Here is a 23,377-nt window from a genome sequence, read left to right as displayed (position 1 = left end):
TTCATTAATTGTCCTTTAGCATTATCTGCAGTGACTTCTGATATTAGTAGGGATTGTTAAACATATTTTACAGATAATATACTGAACTTATATTTAACACAGTTTTCAAATGAGTTTAGCTTAGATGAATTGTGCTTGTTCAAAAAAATCTCAGTACTGTTTTATGCAGGAATGGCCTGTTTATTTTCCCTGTCCCCAAGGTCCACAAGGGTACAAATGGACATGCTCACTGCTAAAAATAAGACTGCCATTAACTTTCCCCTGGGAAAACTGGTGCCAGAGTGAAGTAACACAAGTACACTTTGTAAATAATGAAGAATTAAAGGCGAAGTCTTTAAAATGACATCAGGAATTCACAGCCTAGAACAAAAAACATGGTCCCCTGCTGCTGCTTTTGTTGGCTTGCAGCATATGATTTAACTGTTACATGAAACTCTTAGCCATACTTGATGAGATGGTTGACTGTCACCTGACAGCAAGACTGGGGCCATCTTTAAAGATAGGCCAGGGCTACAGACATTTGGCGTAGTGTTGTGAATCCTTATCTCCTCTGATCCTCGTTGTGGGGTGCCCTTTATTTGTTGAGCTTGCTTTGTTATAGAGATTTTGAAGTAAAAGTGCTAACCCTTTCTGCACATCCAGCTACCTTAAAAACTGGCATAGACTTTTATTTGAAAATTACTTTTTCATCTGTGGCATAAAAAGTCAGATCAGCATCTCATTACTGTGCCTGATAACCATACTCCCAATGAAGGCTTCTGTAGCTAGCCAGCTTTTATGTCTTGTATTTTTCAAATACTGGGAATCTATTTGTGAAAGACGCTGGGATTAAGTAAATTACCTTTTTGGCCACTTTTCTTTTCTGGAAGAGAGTCTCCCTGCCATTCACTCCTCTTCCCTTCTAAATCCATTGGTCATGCAGGGTTTTCTAGAATAGTTTCAAGATCACTTGCAGAAGGGAAACTTTCAAAACAGAAGGATAACCTGGGGTTCAGAGCCTCCTCTATTTATAGTCCCAGCAAGAACATGGTATACAGGGCTGTTCTAGACCTTAGTTATTTCACAAAGCTTATCTGAGGCATTAGACTTTTGCAGATTGCAGTGAAGTGCATCCTACAGTTGCACTCTGCTGGATGTATTCATGAGACTACTTCAATACTTTTGGTATACTGACGTCTAAGTAAGCATTACATCTTTTTAAGCATCATCCTAGGGAATGTTCATCTGATGCCCTTCCTTATCATTGCTGCAGTATTCTTTACTCTTGGGATATCCTGCTGAGGATAGCCTAATGTTTGTCCAGTAAACCAAAGCTTTTTATACCATCCAGGCATTGTACATCAGATGTATACCATCTGTGCCAGGCGTAAGGTACCTATGTGACATATGGATGCCTTTCCACATGTGTTTGTCATCCCTTTTGATTTATTTGGCAAACCAACCTCTGATATTAACTCAGGGTAACGTGGTCAGGTCTGCACACCCTGAAGTTCAGCCACCACTTAAGAAGAAAGCTAAAAAAAATGCACATACTGAACCTCCACTGGACATCACACACTGGTTGAAGCACCCAAGAACTAACCAGTGTTAACACTAGTTCCTCTGCTGGGACCCGGATGGGGTTGTCTACTCATGTATCCTCTGAGGCTGTGCATATGTTTGGTACAGATGTAGAGGGGAGCCACGGCTTATTGTATCTGAAGGTCCGTGGGGAATTCCCCAAATTTTAGTTAGGGAAGAGGTGCCTGGTCCCCTCATTAAATCTAGGCAGAAGGCTGAACTTCATAGATTTATCAAAGCAGATGTTCCTTTAAACAAGAAGCAGAAATGTCAACATGGCTTCTTTGGCTAAGGATCCTCAAAAAGAGTGGCAGGATTTACTCAGGGGCTGTTTAGTGCCCTATTAACTGTTAAACCCCATCAGGGATAGTTTTCCCCTGCTGCTTCTCCTTCTCCCTGGTCTTCCACCCCATGTAAGACACCTAGGTTTTTTTTCCATCAGATGAAGAATGGGATTCTGGTGAAGAATCGTTAGCATACTCCTTGCACATAAACCCTCCTTTGACTCTGGGGTCTGATAAAGAAGATTCTTTGTCTACTGACTCTCCTTTTGAAGAAGAAACTTTTGGGGATACAGTGGTCCATATGATGGAACACATTTTACGTGGGATTGTTTTCAAGTGTCAGAGGTTCAAAACAGATACTACAAACTCTTGCAAGTGGACTGGCCAGACCATTTGCAGATCCTCCTGTCTTAGCTGCCCTCTTGAATGCATTTACAGCAGCTTCTCAGTTTCCTGACTCATCCTTTTGGCCCCTAAGAAGCCAGACGGGTTTTATAAAGTGCCTGAGGATCATAAATACTTGCATAAAACTCCTTTGGTTGATCCTGCTGTAGTTTGTATGCCCACAGATAAGCCTTCCAAACTGTTCTTCCAAGCTTTTACCTTCTGATAAGGACAGCGGTCCTATGGAGTGGTACAGGAAAGAAGTGTTTACTTCTGCTACTTAGGCCTCTAGGGCCATTAGTTATCAGACCCACATGACTAGATATGCCCTGGCTTTTTTGTCCCAGCCTGAGGGGGGAGGAGATTTGTTGATGTGCATGATTTGGGCGGTAAGACTTCTGTTCTTTATCTTCTGAGTTCTGCCTCTCAGGTGGCTTGCCAGTCCATTAAAAGCAGCTACGATGCAGCTGATGCCTTCTGTAGGGCAGCTGCATCTGGCTCTGTCATGAGAACATATTCTTGGTTGTGACTGCAGGCCTTACATGAAGATATTAAGGACAAATATATAGTTTGCCCCTTAGACAACCACAATCGGGATAAGGGCAAGGTTATGCAGGACCTTAAACAAATTTTTGATTCTTGTACCAAAGTTCCAGAGGAACTACCATCAAAATATCCCTTTCTTCATATGTAGCCGAGTTAACCTGCTAGGAGTAAGAGGATTTCTAAATGGATTTTCTTAGATAAACCCAACCAGAGTCTCAGAGGCCAAAAGCCTTCTTTACTGAATAAATCTGCGTCCGACATCCAGCCTCCCTTCCACCGCAGCCAGATTCAAGTGTCCTTCAGGCTAACTATTTTCTTCCCTGTTTGGCAACAGTTAACTACAGATGCTAAGGTTTTCTCCATCATCCACCTTCAGTCTCAAAAAGTCTGTGTTGACGTTTTCTCAGGATCAAGTATTTTTAGACCATTCCAAAGTTGGCTTGCCTTCTGGCTCCCAAGATCCTCTTTTCCACCGCCTATTTTCAGTCTCTTCCTCCTGCAGGGGAATTTTTCCAAGCCCTGTGGTACATGACATCTACCATTCCCATGGTTGCTTTTGCCGGACTCCACATGAAGACATTTTAATGGTATCTCAAGACTGTTTGACTTCAGCACTGCCGCCCTCTGGAGCTTCTAGTTCATCTGTTACCTTGTCTCGAACTAGAACTCCACTTGTGGATTCAACAGATTTCCCTGAATCCATGTCTGTCTTTTCAGTTTCCTCTTCCTACCCAAGAGCTGTACATAGGTGCTTCCATTCGAGGTTGGAGAGCTTCCTCCAACAACATGAAAGTCTAGGATCTTTGGTCCCATCAACAGTTGCCAGACTACAATCAGTATCAAAGGGTTGAGGAGTCTTATCCTAGCTTTTCGGGACTTTCACTCCCATTAGGATGCAGGTCCTCTAAAAAGTTTTTGCAGACCATACCACAGTCATGTGGTACATCAATAAGCAGGGGGGAACAAAATCTTACCTTCTTTGCTGGTTGACTCTTCAAGCTTGAGATTTTGCAATTTATCAGGCAGTTTAAATCCCTTCAGAAAACAGTCTAATGGCAGACACTGAGCAGGTCCAAGACACATCCTGCTTTACAGGGAGGTGTTTCTGGACATTGTACATTGGTGGGGTACACCTCAAATAGATCTGTCTGCCTCCTACTCTAAACAAACAACTTTCCCAGTCCTGTTCCAGAGTTCCAACTCCACTGGCTTGGAAACCAGACACCATGCATTTTTCTTGGAAGGGGATATTTCTCTATGCTTATCCTCCTCTTCCTCTACTTCACTGGGTTCATAGGTTCATAGTTTCATAGGTTGGTACTAGGCTATCAGCCCTAGGGCCTATACAAGCCTAGCCATAACAAATAACTGGGTATTTCTTCCCACACTGTTTACTTCCCTGGACCCCTGTCTAGCAGGGCGACTGACGTGATCCCCGGGGTGAATTTCCTTTCTCCCATCTAATCATCAAGGTTCCTTTTGAAGAGGGCCAAAGAGGCACTCTGCTTGACATGTATGGGCAGTCTATTCCAGAGTCTGGTGAGTCTCTGGGTCAGGAACCTATCCCTCCAGCATGTTTTGTTTATTGTGATGACAAGGTTTAGATCCCTGGAGCGTGTGGCTCTGAGGGATTGGGATTTCTTTAAGTGTAGCATGTCCAACAACTCTGGGTTTGACATGGCCTTGTATGTTAAGCAGAGATCGCCTCTGAGTAGACGATATGCGACAGAGTATAGCCGGAGTTTTTTTAAGGTGGTCAGCGTAGGGCATCTGCTTTAGGCCTGTGATTCTTTTAGTGAGGTATTTCTGCGACCTTTCCAGTTGTTGCAGATGTCTTGAGAGGTACATACCAAACTGGGCATTGTATTCTATAATGGGTCTAATGAGGGATGAGTACAGTGGGACAATGACCTCCTTTTTTCTGGATGAAAAGCCCTTAGTGATGAGGTGTGCCACGTAGAAGGATTTCCTGACTGTTATGGTGATGTGGTTATCGAAGGTGAGACCACTGACCACCTGTGTCCCTAAGTGTCTTATCACACTTTCGGTGTTTAGTGTACTGCCACCTATATGGTAATTCACGGGTACATGATTTTTCCCAAAGGGGATAACTATACATTTCTTGGCATTGAGCCCAGGGAACCTTAATTTTGTTCTTGAAAAATTGACTCGCTCCCCTTTTGAACCTGCCTTTTCTTTGTCCAAGATCATATGGGACCAATCAAAAGTCTTTCTGGTGGCTCCATTTTGGCCCAGACAGGACTGGTTCCTCCTTCACCTGGCCAGGGGCCATCATCCCAAGGTACCTCACAAGATAGTTTTTCTCACACAAGACCAGGGATCTTTCATTCACCCTCGCTTGTCTACACTTCATTTGCTGCTTTAGGTGACGTGGGTTTGATTCTTTTCAGGCATCATTTTTCTGAGACTGTGCTTCATGTTTTGCAATAGGCTAGAAAACCCACTACTGGAAAAATGTATGTGGCTAAGTCAAAGAGATTTTATATTTGGTGTCTCAAGAATGATCAGACCCTTTTTGTATGTGGGTCCCTATGGTCTGTTTTGTGCGACTTATTGAATACTGGCTTAGCATACTCTTCTGTTAGTTCATTTGTCAGCCATTTCTGCCATTCTACGTCTGAGTCCACTTTTGGCTTCTAGTTTTGAAGTCCAATAATTCCTAAAAGGCATTCTTCATATCAGGCCCCCAAGAAAGCATATTCCCCCTTCTTAGGAACCTTAATTTTGTTCTTGAAAAATTGACTCATTCCCCTTTTGAGCCTGCCTTTTCTTTGTCCATGCAACCTTCTCCTTGGAAGATTGTATTGTTGGTGGCTCTTTCTTCTGCAGAGAGGATTTCAGAACTCCAAGCCATCAAGATGGTGCCATCTTTTTTTCCCCACAAGAACCGGGTATCTCTTCATATCAGTCCTCCTTTTATGCCCAATGTGGTTAATGATTTGTCCTTGAATCTGTCCATTTATCTTCCCCCTTTTTTCCTTCTCCCCAGACTTCTAGTGAGTTGGGTCCTACACACTTTGGATTTACTTAGCTAACTCAGATATTACTTGGATATGACAATACTTGGATATGACAAAGTGCATCAAAAAATCTGAACAATGTTTTATTTCTTTTCATGTCAGGAAATTAGGTTTGTCAGTTTCTAAGCAATTCATCTTTTCCTGGATTTATAAAGCCATTTCCTTTTGTTGTTTTCATGGCAAGCAGCTTTACTAATACTGTGTTCATCTTACCAGGGCAGTTAACTCTTCTGATACCTTTTCAAGGTTCTGGATACTAGATCCATTTTGGAAGCTGCTACTTGGTCTTCTTTTCACACTTTTAGAAAACATTACAAGTATGTCAGTTCCAAGGCCAGGGCAAGATTTGCCAGGGCTATCCTTCATGGACTTATAGATGGTGGTTCTCTGCCTTTTTCCTGCCATAATTTACAGTAGCTTTTTTACCATTCCAAGAGTAAAGAATACTGCAACATTGATAAGGAAGGACATAGTTGTGTAAGATATTATCATAACAGTAGATGTCGTATGTTTCACTATTGCACTATTACACCCCTCACTCCTGCACCCTATTTTCTATTGCCCTACTAATGGCTGAGTAGTTTCCTATTTCATCCTTATCTTCTGAGTCCCTTCCTGGATGGGCATGTTATTGGCTTCTCTGAGGTTGCTCTGCTTCTCCTGGGACACTTCAGTTCTGAGGATTAGGCATTGTTATGCCACATATGTACCTTATGCCTTACACGCAGGAAATAGGTCTGATGTGCAACTCTTGGAAGGTGTAAAGGCTTTGTTATATTGACAGGTTGTTAGGCTATCCTCGACAGGATATCCCAATAGATACGAGTACTGCAACTATGAACAGTAGGTCAGTTACTGTTATAATCTTGCACAACTGCAAAACCTGAAGCACATCTGCATGCCTGTCACGAGTGCCAAGGCTTTATAGCAAATGTCATTTATGTTGACAGAGATCCTGCCATGCAGTGGGAATGGTGATTTCCCCTAGTTTTGCACAGTTGTTTTCTTTATTTTGGAACTTTTACTGAGAGAAATTAGGAAGGTTGAAAAAGGGTAATTGTGAGGTGGAGTTCAGGGATGAGTTAAGACAGGCACTGGGTGGCAGTGAAGAGTTACCAAATAGCTGGGTAACTACAGCAGAGCTAGTAAGGGAGACGGCTAGAAAGGTGCTTGGTATCACATCGGGACAGAGGAAGGATGACAAGGAGACTTGGTAGTGGAATGAGGAAGTACAGAAGAGTATACAGGCAAAGAGGTTGGCAAAGAAGAAGTAGGATTGTCAGAGAGATGAAGAAAGTAGACAGGAGTATAAGGAGATGAGGTGCATGGCAAAGAGAGAGGAGGTGAAGGCTAAGGATAAGGCATATGAAGAGTTGTATGAAATGTTGGACACTAAGGAGGGAGAAAAGGACCTGTACCGATTGGCTAGACAGAGGGACCGAGCTAGAAAAGATGTGCAGCAGGTAAAGGTGATAAAGGATAATGAGGGAAACATGCTCACAAGCGGGGAGAGTGTGTTGAGGAGATGGAAAGAGTACTTTGAGGGGTTGATGAATGAAGAGAATGAGAGGGAGAGAAGGTTGGATGATGTACGGATAGTGAATCATGAAGTACAATGTATTAGCAAGGAGGAAGTAAGGATAGCTATAAAGAGAATGAAGAATGGAAAGGCTGTTGGCCCAGGTGACATACCTGTGGAAGCATGGCAGTGTTTAGGAGAAATGGCAGTGGAGTTTTTAACCAGATTGTTTAATGAAATCTTGGAAAGTTAGAGGATGCCTGAGGAATGGAGAAAAAGTGTTTTGGTACCTATTTTTAAGAATAAGGGTGATGTGCAGAGCTGTAGTAACTACAGAGGGATTAAATTGATCATTCACAGCAGGAAGTTATGGGAAAGAGTAGTTGAAGCTAGGTTAAGAAGGGATGTGATGATTAGTGAACAGCAGTATGGTTTCATGCCGGGAAAGAGCACTACAGATGCGATGTTTGCTCTGAGAGTGTTGATGGAGAAGTACATAGAATGTCAGAAGGAGTTGCATTGTGTTTTTGTAGACTTGGAGAAAACATATCACAGGGTGTCTAGAGAGGAGTTGTGGTATTGTATGAGGAAGTCAGGAGTGTCAGAGAAGTATGTAAGAGTGGTACAGGATATGTACGAGGGTAGTGTGACAGTGGTGAGGTCTGCGGTGGGAGTGACGGATGCGTTTAAGGTGGAGGTGGGGTTACATCAAGGATCAGCTCTGAGCCCTTTCTTATTTGCAATGGTGATGGACAGGTTGACAGACGAGATCAGACAGGAGTCCCCATGGACTATGATGTTTGCAAATGACATTGTGATCTGTAGTGAGAGTAGGGAAGAGGTGGAGGAGACCCTGGAGAGATGGAGATATGCTCTAGAGAGAAGAGGAATGAAGGTCAGCAGGACTAAGACATAATATATGTGTGTGAATGAGAGGGAGGATAGGGGAATGGTGAGGATGCAAGGAGTAAAGGTGGTGAAGGTGGATGAGTTTAAATACTTGGGGTCAATAGTTCAGAGTAACGGTGAGTGTGGAAGAGAGGTGAAGAAGAGAGTACAGGCAGGATGGAGTGGGTGGAGAAGAGTGTCAGGAGTGATTTGTGACAGACGAGTACCTGTAAGAGTGAAAGGGAAGGTCTACAAAAGGGTAGTGAGACCAGCTGTGTTATATGGGTTGGAGACAGTGGCATTGACAAAAAGGCAGGAATTTGAGCTGGATGTGGCAGAGTTAAAGATGTTAAGATTTGCACTTGGTGTGACGAGGGTGGACAGGATTAGGAATAAGTATATTAGAGGATCAGCCCAGGTTGGAAGGTTTGGAGACAAAGCCAGAGAAGCAAGATTACGTTGGTTTGGACATGTGCTGAGAAGGGATGCGGAGTATATTGGGAAAAAGATGCTAAGGATGAAGCTACCAAGTAACAGGAAAAGAGGAAGGCCTAAGATAAAGGTTTATGGATGTGGTGAGAGAGGACATGCAGGTGGTTGGTGTGACAGAGCAAGATGCAGAGGACAGGAAGAAATGGAAACAAGTGATCCGCTGTGGCGACCCCCAACAGGAACAGCCGGAAGAAGATGATGACTGAGAGAAGTTAGGAAGGTGCCGCCTTGTATCCGACTTTCAAATGTTTTTGTTGACTGGGAAAGTTATTACCTGTAGCCTTTAGCAAAGGATCTAGTGTAAAATGCAGTTGTGATATCAGTTAAAAGCAAGGCCCTCCCTTTTGTCAAGACACTGCAAGTGCTGTAGTCTTGACTGTGCAATGAAAAACTGCATGGTTCATACCTGCAATCTCGTGTATTTGCTAGTGTAGTAAAATAACCCTTAAGAAGGACAATTTTTACAAGAAAAAAAAAGGAAAAAAATTGGGTACGAATTTTTTTAAAAAGTTAGTCGTTAATCATGAGGGGATACTATATACCCAGAATGGGTATCCTTTTTTTAATGATACTCATGAAATTACTCCAGACTACTTTATTTGAAAAAGGTTTAAAATTCATTCCACAAGGTGGTTTGATGTGGCAGATGTTTTACTTGAGTTAAAACTTGAATTTAGCTCTATTTTTCTGGTGACAAGGGTAGTGAATACCCCTGGGGATAGTATGGCAAATAATTTAAAAAGAACATTCAGTCCAGTGATGCCCCCTACTTTAACATTTGAAAAGGCATGTGCAGATGATATTTATAAATTATCTAAGTAAATGAATAGGAGATGGAACTATAACTTGAATAAAGAACAACACTCACTTTTAAATGCTTTGGAAGATCGAACAGTTAGGGTTATGAAACTGGTAAAGGTGGGGAAATTAATTATATTAGTAGTATGCTCAACATTTTGTGTAATTTAGAGTGGGGTTAACATAGCCTACCAAAGGACAGATCTGTTTTAGAGGCGCTATTGCTGGACAATAGGATATCTGTAGACTTGTATAATTTAATGAAAGTATGTAAACCAACTGTCCCTATTATTTTTGGCATTCCAAAGGTACACAAAATGTTTATGCGCCTCCATACAAAACCCATTGTTTCTGCCTGTGGCTTTAAGACCCATCCATTAACAGTGTACATTGACAAGCTTTTAAAACCTTTATTTCTATGGGAATCCCTTTTATTAAAGGATTCCTGTGATTTCCTAGGGAGACTAACCCCTGAAGTTTGTGAACAAGGTATTGGAATTTTAACCATTGATGTGGTTGATTTATTTAATTCTATCTATATATGTAAGTAATTGCTATGTAAATTGTTAATCACTATTTAATCCAATGTAACTACTGTCTGTTTATTTTAACTGTGGAGCTTTTCTCCCCGGGCCTCCGCTGAAAATGGACCTACATCCAGTCGGACACTCCCGGTCAACAAATATAAATAAATAAATAAATAAATATCCCGATGGATGAGAGTTTATCCCTTTTTAGGACACATTGATTGAAGGTCGGTTTTTATCTAGAGGACATTAGGTTTTTTATTGGATTTTGCTACCGTAGTTTTGGAAAATTTCTTTTTTGTAAATGAAATTTTTAGGCAGGTTAAAGGTGTTACCATGGGAGCAGCCTGTGCTCCCATATATGGCAATGTGGTCCTTTTGGCATGGAAGAAAAGGTCTTGGCTTCTGAATTTTATAAATATATAAAAATATATCTATGATTTTTGAATGATTTATTAATTTTATGGAATAGACCTAATGATAAAATTAATGATTTTATTGCTTTTTTGCATAGTTCTATTGTTTCCTAAAATTTGCTTTAATTCTGATAAGGAAAAGTTAAATTATTTCGACATTAATATCAATCTTATGGTTGATGGTTTTAAATATAAAATCTGAAGCCCAATTTTAGCAACTCATACTTGCACCGTACTAGTCTCCACCACTATTCCTTTAAGAGGAATTTGATAAAAGGCCAAGGTATTAGGGTAGCTAGGATAACTTGTACAAGAGAGGACTTGGAAACAGAACTGAACATTTTAACATTGATGTTTCTTGAGAGGGGGATACCAAGATATTATGGGGAGTGATATTCTCAAGGAAGTGAAAGATCTCTGAGGTATTAAATACAAACCACTTTTTGGGGAGGGGACCTCTAGGAACAGAGGAGGTTAAACTTCACAAGGCAAGTAATGATAGTAAGTCTAGGAGAGCATGTGTGGTGGCATACACTGGTAGCTCTAGAGACATTAAAAACATCATTAAAAGTAATTGGAAGTTTTTAAAGGGCACCAATAATTTTGATAGAATTTTAGGAGATGAGCCTCTTTGTTAATAAGACCATGGCCATTTTTAAAAAGCTCAAAGACCTACGAGTCAAACATATTGAACAGGAAACCTGGAATCAATATTAAATGTGATTCCTGTGGACTGTGTTCATATATTTTAGAGAATAAATTTATTATTTTAAAAAGCTTAAATTCTATGAATATTTTTAAAGGTGGAAATTGTGGTCCAACAGGAATGGTGTATTTGGCTATATGTTCAGGGTGTGATAGTTTTTATGTCAGGGGAAAAACTAAAAGGATGCTTAGAAAAAGGTTTTATGAACACAGCTACAACATTATGAGGACGAATCCTAGCAGTGCCTTAGCAAAACATGGAGAAGTATGCAATACCTACAAAAATTTCCTTTTGGGATTATAGATATTGTAGAAAAAAGTCCCAGTGGAGGACAATGGGAAAATTTATTGGAATATAAGGAATTAATTTGGCAGCTCAGACTAAATGCTGCAGTATCACCTGGGCTTAATGACAGTGTTTGAGTTCGGCCAGTAGTTAGATTAAGCGTTGCTAGACTATAGAATAAATGTTTCTGCTTAGTATTTTTTTGGCTAGTTAGTTTTATTGGCTAGTTATTCCTGGACAGTGTTTTTATTTAATACTCCTGATTAACATTTTTGTATAGTATTTTATCTGCATTGTTGCTTAAATATTTTAATTTTTTTCCTTATTCTGGATTGTCTGCCAATTAGTGTTTTTAGCTAGTCACATTGTTTTTGTTTAGCTGTATATATATTTTTAAACAGTGTTGTATCTGTTCAGTAAGGTTTTATATGCATTTCACTTTAAATATATTTTGTTTGGTTTTATAAATTTTATGTCATACGCATGGTTTTAATCTCACTGGTAGCAGTAGATTTTGTACTGTAACAGTATTCTTGCACTGTACCTTTGTTTAATCAGTCTTTTAACTGGTTTCTTAAGTAGCTTGAATATTTAAGGGAGTGATAGTAATGGTAGAAGCTATTCTGATGAGGTCCCCAGTGAGGGACGAAAGCACTTAATGAATTTGTCTTATAATAAAGGCTTTGTCTTTAGTGATGCTGACTGTATTCCGATTTTTAGCACTCTGTGCTTGATTTACCCCTTCACTGTTCCCTTGGCAAGGCTAAATACATGGGCATTACACTGAATGCTAGAAACTAACATCAAGATAACCATCACCTCTCATCCGGCCTTCTTCCCTAGTTTCAGATTGCTACATGAATGCAATCCTTGACGTAAGTATCACCGAATAATCTCTTGTGAACATTTGTTTTCTTTTATTACTCTTGTTACTGCAAAGTGGTTCATCAACTAAGATGAGGATGAGAGATGTGCCTGTGCATTCTGGACTGTGGATAAAGGTCTTTGGAGCAGAGAGCCATGCTGTACCTTTGAGACTTTATAAAAATGTTCCCAGAAGCAGATCCATTACTGCAAATGTCAGACAGCCAAGTGGGTGCTTGGCGTGTGAAGAATCAGTGAAACATTTGCACTGTTTGCATGAAGTTATTGATAATCTAGGTGTTGGCTTGGTATGCTATTCTCTGTACAGCCCCATGTTTCAGATATTTGTATTGATAATTCATTTTTTCATTTTGTCTGTAGAAAGATATGAAGAATTCCATTGATGTTTCTAATCTGTGTAGTGTTCTGTGAAGGTCCATTTACAAACAGCTTTCTGATTCTGTTTCATCTTCTAGAATCAAGGAGAGTGTATGCTGGAAGTGGATTATTCTCAAGGTGAAAATACTCCACATGCACTTCCCTACCTTGTTTCCCCCTTGATCCATCTAGTGGCCATCAACTCAGTGAAGACAATCCTTGCCTTATCCTGACTGATTTCCTCTTGGTGGGTCCAAGGGTCCCAACTTTTAGCCCTGAGTTTCTTGACTAGATGATGACCCAATATTGGTCAAGATTTGTTCTCTTTCCTATTCTTTCCCTGAATTTGAAGGTAGTTTTTTTTTAACATTCCCTGCTTTCTTCTATCTTTTGAGAGAGAAGACAGTTATTTATCCCATTAGTAACTCAGAGGTCAGTTATTTACCCTTCCTACATTATCTGCAACATTATTGTTTTGGCACTTTTATAATTTTTGAGAGAGTACTTGATACTTTTTCTTAGCGGGACCCTTTTCAGGATTGTGTGCGTTGCCTGGAACACTTAAAAGATTTTTCCATGGTCATGGTGTATCTACTAGTGCTCCATATTCTAATTAGAATCTGGGAACGTGGCTCAAAACACCCTCCTCATGCAATTTCTAAAGGAGTAATTCATTTTGTGCTGTTCTTGGAAGCTGGCTATGTAGTGAGACCTCAGTATAATGATTTAGAATATATGTTGACCTTTAAAGGTAGCCATTGCTGCAGTCCTGAAATTTGTCTTCCAGACCAGAAGCTGCTGTTCCTGATCACACTTATCTCAACCAGGAGAAATTAAGAGGTCTAGACATTGGTGCAGAGAGACCCTTAACCTGCTACTATGATTACAGATTTGTTTTGGATGAACCCATGCTGCCATTAATTGTCCTTTGATTTGGTACTGCATTAAAAGCTATCTGTCTGTGACCACCTTTAATGCATGGTATACATATACATATTTTTGACAATAAATGTCTCCAGTGCACTGATTTATCCATTATAAGTAACACAGAAGTACATATGTCTTGCAGATTAATGCCTGTAGATCAAATACACATGCACGGAATGTCATTCATTCAAAAATAAAATGCTGAAAACCACTTTCAGTAATGTTAAAAAAAAAAAAGCTTTGTTGCAGGGGAAAGCCCCCTTTGCAATCCCCTTTTGTGGTAAGACCCCCTACTCCCACACCCACCAGCTTGTATACCTACTCAGACTGCACAACAATGAGGAGGAATGCAACTTTAAGGATTGCTGCAACTGTTTTCGGCACTTTAGATCCAAGCAAATGGAATTCCATGTAAATGCATTTGATAACATGTACATCTCTGCCTTGCAAATTGCCATGTTGATGGACTTTTTAATACCTGAATAATATAGTCTGATTTTACTGAGATATGGAGCTCCTCCTTGTATGGCTCATAAACCACCTGCTGTAGCCAAAAGTCCTGTTCTTTTTTCCATCTCTAGTTCTTTTAACTTTATCACCTTTACTTTTTTCTTATTGGCCTGTCTTCTTCCCAGTCTTAACTATTACTATAATATCATTTGCATCAAATGTAAGTATCTCAGGAATTTCACATCCTTTCTCTAGTGCCCATTTCTCTAATTATTATTTCTGTGTTGCCTTATTTGCCACTGTGCTCATACAGAATGCAATGAGAAGAAGACACGAAAGGCATAATTGTTTAATTTCTTTAACAACTATATAATTCAAAATTTCCTCTTACTTGGGTTCATCAGGAGTTGAAGGATAAGAATCAGCCTCCTGGTATGGGAGACTCCACCAGGAGACTCCCAAAGTGGCTCTTCTTGCACTTGGCCTTATCTTCTGATCTCAGAAGGGGGAACATGAGGGAGAGGAAGACTGAATTCTGAACATGGACAAAGCATTCTGCCAATACTACCCCAAATTCATTATCAAAAACTGGATGGGGTTGATTTCAGAAGCAGCAGCAGTTTGAGGTCCCAGGCAAACCATAGTCTGAGCTACTTGGGTGGGGTCTCAAGCAGAGAAGTGTGCAACGTCAGCATCATGAGCACCTGAGACTGTGACTTTTGACTCCAAAGTACCAACACTGGCCATCAAAGGTCCCTGTGAAAAAGTCAATATTGGCAAAAAACATTATATATCCAGGTGAAATCAATGTCAGACCAGGAAGTCTAATTCACAACATGGAATTCTCAGCCACAAAAGGTATGGGACTAAAGACAGCCCTGGGAGGCTGACCATCAGTTAAGTAAGTGAGACACCAACCCCAAAACATCTGAGATTGGGAGAGTGTATTTCAATAGCAAGATCAACATCTGAGCCATTGAGGCTGAAGGCATTGACCCAATTGGGCTTCTCACATCCTAGATCAAGCCAGCTCTCTTGCAATTGGCTAACACAATGCCTATTAATATGCCATGAGTGGTCTTTTCAATCAGTAGCATTGACTCTTTTCAGTTGTTGAGGAATCCCTTGCTGTGACGTCTATGCATGTCTACCACCTTCAACTGTAGCATCTTCTTTTCCCTTATTTGTCCTTTGGGAAGACATCCAACAGACATACTCATCTAGATGTGGCTCCATGTTTCTCCCATTTCCCCTTAATCTAAAACCTCTGGAGAAGTCCATGTCTTGGAAAGTCAGGGTCATCTTAATAGCCTCATTTTGGCTTGAAATATCCCTCTGCTATAGTCTCATCATTTGGGCAAGGCTCTCCTTTTGAAGCCAATAAAACATCTCATTTCTCACCTGTATATGGCAAATTTCACCTGGACTTTCACTCCCTCAGATTAACTGCATAGTGTTTCCAGTTCTAATGATGGACAAAGACCTATCATACCCAGAGAGGATGTCTGCCAGGAGAGCTACCACTATAAAAAAAAAATACCAATGCAGGTGGACTGTCTTCTTGCATCATGGCCAGAGGTCTGAGCACTTTCACAGCCCTGTTCCTTGCATTCTGGAGTGTGTGGCACAGGTTCAGACCTCAGTTTCACCTTCTATGTATATACCTGGCATGTATTGCAAACTTTCATCAATGTGCAAATTCTGTTTCATTAGCTTCTATTGAAGTCTGCAAAACTTTGCTAAGGGGAACCTTTTTGGGTCATCTGTTCAAGTCCCCAGTTTCACCTTGGAACCTTTAGTTTGGTTTTTGAGAAGCTAACGTTTAATGCGATTTATCTACCTTCTTATGCAAAACTAAAGTATCTTGCATGTAAAACTGTATTTCTAGTTACCATAGCCCCAGCTAGAAGGATTTCAGAAATTATAGCCTTGTGTGCCAGCCCTCCCTGATTTTCCACAAGGACAGAGTATCCTTGAAGATAAACTTTCCCTTTATGCTGAGATTGGCCATAGAAATGAATATCAGTTAACTGACCTTCCAATGTTCCTTCCCATTTACTGCAGGCATGAGGAGTACTTGTTGGATTGTATGGGTATACACCAACAGTTTAGATTTTATTTGGACAGGGCAAAATCCATAAGGGATGATCCCCACGTTTTTCTTTCTTTTTCTAATAAAAAAATGGATTCCATTGTGTCAAAGTCAAGCTTTTATGCTTGATGCTTATGTTCTATAAAATGTCATCAGAAACATGGCGACCCTTGTTGCCACTTCAGAAATGCTTCAATGGATGACATTTGCAGGGCTGCAACATGGCCATCACTGAATACTTTTTTTGGAATGTAATACAAGCTGCATATAATCTCCAGGCTGAGTTCCTTTATCAAAGCTACCATTACATGGAACATTCTTCCATGAGAAGCAATCCAAGAAGTCTAGCTTAGGATTCTGTCCTAAAGGTGATAATGATAGGTCTGCAATAGCAGTTTCAAGTCTGTCACCATTCCAGCCTTCCTTCTTCCTTTAGTGGGCATTGCAGGTATCTGCAGGGATAAGTTTCTTAGTTTGAGGTCTCATTGTGTTGTGCTCTACCTGTGTGACCTTCACAGATCCTGGGATGATAGTCCTAACATATTGACTATTGTGGGTAAAGAGAAAGGACCAAGATAATTCTTGAAAGTTTTAGGTGTTGGGCTGACAAAGTCCTACTCATCTTAGTCCTAATGTTGAAGAAAAATTTAACTGCTAATGCACTTTATAAGGCTTCATGCTCAGAAATCTTAATGTATGAAAGTATGAAACGTTTAGTCCCAAAAGGATTTAATACAGAATGTAATGGGAAGATTTTAAGTGGGTTAATGTTTTGTAATGACATAATTACTTTAGTTACATTATTGAATAATTAGAGTAAATTGTTTTGTATGTTAAGGATTTGTGTTTTGTTGTACTCTAAAAAGGAGCCGAAGCACTAAGATACATTTTATCCGAATAAAATACTGTTTAGAAAATTGTTTGGTAGATTTCTGGTTGTGTCTGATCTGTTGTTGCTGCATCTGATATTTGGTTCTACTGTGGTTTCTAAATGTGAGATTCTAATGCCCTAACCTGTCTTGGAGGATATTTGTGGCATTAATTTCAAATGGCAATCAACTTAATTGCTTACTTTCAGAACCCCCAGTTATTATCCCACTATCTCCCAGTTACTCCCAGGTTAGTGTTCTGTACAATTTAATGAACCCTTTCTTTCAGCAGCAGGAAGTACTGAAATTCATTTGCCTTTTAAAGGAGGAAAACTTTGTTGGCGTCTGGTTATTCCCCGTCCATCAAAGTATCCCATTTCAAGCGATTAGTCTGAGCTGCTTGTGCATACGTGACTGTGACAGTAGTGATAACTTGTATCATCACAGCATTGCTATCACCCTCTCAGTGTGAGAAATCTGGGCAAAGCCTAAAAAAATGAGGGGCATACCTCTCAACTTGGAAACATCAAAAATCTGGATGATGGCCCATGAAAAGTAGGTACAACCGGCCAAAAATCTGGACACTGATTAAGATAACATTTGCATAACTAATTGTGTAGCCCCTCCCACTCCCATGGAATTATGTGATACCAACATTCAAATGCAAATTGAAGACCAGACGAAATATAAAACAAAAAATATCCTTCAGAAAAAGAAAGCTAACATAAAACCTGTTATTCTAACAACATTCTGAGTTTATAAGAACAGTATTTAAAATCGGTCCCTATTTTTGGGTTCTGCTCACCATTATTTAAGGCTTTATGCAGACTTCTTGTGTTAGGAAGTTGAGAGGTAGGATGTTGAATAGGGTAAGTTCCCTAATGCCTTGGCCAAATTTCCCTTAGCAATATCAAAGCAACCTCTGGTATCCCCTGAAAATAGGCTACTACTAGCCCAATGACACTAACATGGTCAGTAATGGATAAATAAATTAAATATATCAGAGTTTTTGTAGACATGTATAATGGAAAACAGTTTACTGCAAAGAGGACATAAGCAGTAAACACAATATCATGTAAATCATATCCACAGTGTAATATATCAGCATAGCAAATTGCAAACCTATTACCCATTATATGTAAATAATAAATCGTGATTCAAACTTTGCATATACTTAAAACTGATATATTTGTGAATAATCAAAAGTTACTGTTATGCTACCGATTTAGTTATATTTGTATTCTTCTTCTTCTTTCGGCTTTTCCCAGTTAGGGGTCGCCACAGCGGATCACCTGTCCACTCATGATTGGCAGTGGAGTTTTACAGTGTCAAGTTGCCATCCCAGTGCCCAACCTTCCACAGAAGGCATGCACACACTCACACCTAGGGTCAATTTAGAGTGTCCAATCCACCTATTGCATGTCTTTGGGATGTGGGAGAAAACCGGAGCACCCGGAGGAAACCCACACGACCACAGGGAGGATATGCAGACACGGCACAGTTATATTTGTATTCTGATAAACCAAAATGTTTCATCACTGATATTAAAATATAGACTGGATCATCTTTTAACAAACTGAAGCCCTCCTATGTCTTGCTTAAAGCCTGTTCCCTTGCATATTTGTAATACAGGTAATACAGCTTTCCTGCAACTCATGTGCAGCACAGCAGTCATCACCCTATCACTTCCTTTGTGTTTCCAGTTATGCACAATGGTGATGTTCTATACTGCAGTATGTATTCCAAGACCGTAACAACATAAGCATGACACACAGATTCTGGCACTCTACTCCTGTATCATTTCTCACTTGTCTGGCCTTAGAATGCAAATAGCCTCGTCATCTGTAGCCAGGTCTATATTATAAGATCGACGTTTGAAATCATCGAACAACATATGGTCGAGGTCTTCAAACATCGACCTTATAAAAAGACAAAAAAAAAAGAAAAAAGTACCCTAACGGGTTTAAGCAGGGGGGGCAAGCCCCCCTGCATCCCCCACACCCCTCACTACTTAAATATACCAACTCCAAGACTGCACTACGTTACAGTAAACAGAAATCTCCCCTTACGAAGATTTCCGTTTACACACTCCAGATTCTGAGCATTCGATATTCTCGTGTTGACAATGTCATATTCAGCATTGTCGGCTTTCGAGAATATAATATAGACCACTGTAGCCATGTTGTAATACTTTCAGCACTATTGCTCTGTCATTCTGCAAACAGTGCTCCTGTATTCAGCAACAAGACACTACATGTGCAGAGATTAACCCCCGCCAAGAAAAGCCTTTAATCAAATATTCACATTCCTTCCATAGCTTGGCTTCCCAGAGTCTTAAATGCTTCCAGCTAAAAAAAGCTGTGATCTGTGCTCATATGCCGCATGTGCAAGGTTTTAACAATCTTTATTAAGTCCTAGTATTATATCTCTTTTACTACAGCTGAAAATAAAAATGTATCATTATTGCACTCTGCAACTTCTTAAACAAGTAGCTTCTATGTTTACCAAGTAAACATCAGATGTTCTTCATCTCACATTGCTGCAGTCCTAACACTTTTTTCTGACATCAGGGCATGACCGACGCCATATCCTCAGTCTTTTTTGCCGCATGGTCCGATGCAGAAGCAGTATTGCGAGTGCAGGTTGGCGTTCTGAAATTTTCTGAAGTCGGAGTTTCAGACCGAATCAAAGTTGAATATTTTGTTTTTCTTGCCTCAGTATTTAACCGGATGTCAGAAAAAGTGAATAACTGTATTTCTTGTGGGAAACAGATACCTCATAGGGATTACCATACCTTGTGTATACCTTGCTTAGGGCCTGAGCACGACGTTGTTGGCTGTCGCTCTTGTGCTAGATTTAACAAACGCACTATTAAGATAAGATTAGATTGTGCTAGGTTAGTTTTGGGTTACAACATGCCGCCGGATGTAAAAGCTCCGGCGCCCGCCCTGCCTAAAAGCGCAAGGACAAAGCAGCGAAGTTTAGGTGGAAGAACCGTCTGTCCCGGACGTCGGTTCTTTAGAGGGCTCGTGGAGCGGTGGTTCTACCAGAAGTTCCTTTGGATTCTCAGGAGAGACTTTACTGTTACAGGATGTGTCCTCTCAGGAGGTAGGCCAGGCTGAAGGGGCTTCTCAGGTAGCTGTTCTCCCTCCCTTCCTAAGGTGGTTAGGCCCTCCCTTCTGTTTCCAAGGCTTCTTCTAGAGGCAGGCCAGGGTTAACTTCAGTGGGGTCTCCCTAGTTCTTCAGGGTCTCTGCCTAAGAAACATATGCTTAAAATGGCAGAAGATTTGATTACTATGATTAGAGGTTCTATGCCCCTGATAAGAGGCCTAGGGTGGAACCTGAGCTTGAGAGTTTTGAGCAGTGTTTGAGGCTTCTGAGTCTTGGCTGAAGACTTGCAGGAGTATCCTCCTTATTCTGATTCTGATGTAGATGATTCTACTCCTTCGGCTTCTCCTCCTGAGGATTTTTCTTTTTCAGAGACTCTTCATTCCATGAGGGAGCATTTTAAATGGGAAGGTCAAGATTTCTCTGATTCCAGGAAAAGGCTTAGGGGAATTTTTTTTCTACCCCAGCATAGGCCTTTGGCTATACCTCCTGTTCTGGATGTGGTAGAGGATGTTTTTGCAGAGGCTTCCCTGAACCCTGATTCTTTGCCTCCTGCCCCAGTTAAACCGGATAGGTATTATAGGGTGCCTGAAGCTCATAAGTATCTTTTTAAGAGTCCTAGGGCAGACCCAGAAACTGTTTCTCAGGGCCCTAAGGGTGTTAAGGCTTCTGTTGTTAAAAATCCTGTTCCTTCTGATAAAGAGGCAAGGGCTTTGGATAGATGGGGAAAGAAGGTGTATACTTCTTCCACTTTAGCCATGAGGGCTTTGAATTGCCAGTTTCACATGTTGAAATACCAAAATTATCTCCTTTCACAATTGAAGTCTAAGGTAGATGCTCGAAGGTATTGACTGTAAAGAGTTGCAGGATTTAGTTCATGTTTCTGAACAGGTGGGTAAGCATTCCTTGCAATGTGGTTTTGATGCTGTACAGGCCTCTTGAGGGTGGCTGCCACTGGTTCTGTTCTTCGCAGGCACGCCTGGCTGAGGGATCAGAATTTAGCTGAACATGTAAAGACAAGGATTTTAGATGCTCCTTTACAATCTGATGTGTTATTTGGTGCACCTGTGGAAGCAGTTTTAAAGAAAATGGAGGACAAGGCTAAGTCTATGCAGACTGTTAAAGATTTTTTGCAGGTTCAGCCTCCAAAGTTTAGTAGAAATTGGCCTACTAAGGGGTGGACATATCCTTCTTATGATTCTCAGTCTAGGGGTAGATCTAGACGTGGTAGGGGCAGAGCTCAAGGTTCTTTTAGGCCTAGAACAGGGAGTTCACCTGCCCAGTCTTCTGGTGAGGGCAGGGGTCAGTCCAGCAGACCCAATGACCTGCCTTTTCAGCTGCCAGAGCCTTCTCGTCTGGCAGCACCTTTGGGAGGAAGGCTGGCACTTTTCAAAGAAAATTGGAGTGTTATTACCCAAGACAGATGGGTATTGGACATCGGTTACAGGTTTTATTTCCATACCTTGCCTCCTTTCAAAGGCATGCCAGACATTCCTCCTATGCAAAGAAAAGAGGCTCACAAGCAAATTTCTCTGTTACTCCAGATAATTCAGCGGTTCCTGTGCCAGAAAGGGGCCTAGGATTTTATTCTCGCCTGTTCCTAGTACCAAAAAGGGGAACACGTGGAGACCAATTTTGGATTTGTCTATCCTCAACACTTATCTGGACATTCCCAAGTTCAAAATGTTGACGTTACAACAGCTTTTACCTCTGCTGGGCAAAGATCACTGGATGGTAACTTTAGATCTCAAGGAGGCTTACCTTCATGTGCCTATCAGACTCAGTTGCAGGAAGTATCCTGGAAATTCCATTATCAGTTCTCTGCATTGCCCTTTGGCTTATCTAGAGTATTCACAAAAGTTCTGGCTCCAGTCGTAGCTTTCTTCAGGCTAAAAGGAATACAAATCTATCCTTACTTGGACGACTGTCTGATTCTGGCTCAAGAAAAGGACGAGCTTCTTCAGCATCTGGAATATGTGATAGCAGTGCTAAGATGCCTGGGGTATTCAATAAAGTCCAGTCTAGTACCCTCTCAAGACATGTGCTTTCTGGGTGTGAGACTGAATACAGCAGCCCAGATGGCCTTTTTAACCCCGGACAAACAAAAGAATCTTTCCCTTTACTTCCATCAACTATCTCTTCAGTCCGGGCTGACTGCAAGGACAGTCCTTCAAGCCTTAGGGTTCATGGCATCTTGTATTCTGGTGCTTCCCAATGCCAAACTGCATATGAGGAAGCTGCAATGGTATCTAAAAAATGTATGGACACAGCACTGCCAGGACTGGGACACTGTCATTCCAATAATACCTTGCATTCAAAAGGAATTTTTGTGGTGGGCTCAGGAATGTCACCTAAACAAGGGACTCTCTGTGACCCGGCCAGAGGCGAGTCAGATTCTAACGACAGATGCCTCAGACATAGCTTGGGGAGCTCATCTGAATGGAAAGTGGATACAAGACAAGTGGCCTGCCAGACTACAGCATCTACATATCAACATGAAGGAGATGTTGGCAGTCCAGTTTGCATTACTGGCTTTCAAGGAGTTACTTCTTCCAGGGCAGGTGTTGATTCTAACAGACAACACAACTGTCATGTGGTACATCAACAAGCAAGGGGAACACATTCTTATCCTCTATGCAGGCAAGCAATGATTTTGTCAGCTTGCAGCTGAATCTTCAAGGTTTCTGCCAGGAGCACAGAACTCCTTAGCAGATGTGTTAAGCAGGCAAATCATGGATCCCGAAACTGGATCTTCATGTATTTTGAAAATTGACAGTGTCATGGGGAACTCCAGACATAGATCTGTTCGCTTCTCCACTAAACCACCAGCTGCCAAAGTTTTGCACCTAAAAGGTTTCATCACACAGCTTGGAAAGTGGATGCTCTCAGTTGGAAAATCTTCATGTGTATGCCTTTCCTCCTCTGCCTCTCCTCCCAAAGGTACTCCTAAAGGTCAGACAAGACAAGCCAAGGATGATTTTGATAGCTCCAGATTGGCCTCGGCAACACTGGTACCCATTACTGAGGAATCTGGTAAGGAAGCCTCCATGGCCTTTACCTTTAATTCCACACCTTTGTCTCAGAGGGACGGTCATCTACTCAATGTCAAGCTTCACTCTCTTCATCTAACAGCCTGGCATATTCTGTTTTGAACCACAGCAGGTCTCAACTTCCTCAACAAGTTTTGAATGTGATTATGGAAGCCAGAAGACCTAGTACAGTGTATGCAGAAAAATGGAAGAG

General features: G+C 41.0%; 1 protein-coding gene across 4 annotated transcripts in view; it reads left to right on the top strand.

Annotated features, from left to right (window-relative positions):
* LOC122790442 (discoidin domain-containing receptor 2-like) overlaps positions 1-23,377 on the top strand; it is a 1,000,047-nt gene that overhangs the window by 773,933 nt on the left and 202,737 nt on the right. The window lies entirely within an intron of this gene.

Source organism: Protopterus annectens, chromosome 16.part0 (genome assembly GCF_019279795.1).
Source record: "Protopterus annectens isolate FY-2018-M chromosome 16.part0, PAN1.0, whole genome shotgun sequence".
NCBI lineage: Eukaryota > Metazoa > Chordata > Ceratodontiformes > Protopteridae > Protopterus > Protopterus annectens.
Note: the sequence above shows the minus strand (reverse complement) of the source record. Positions and strands in the feature narration are given on the sequence as shown.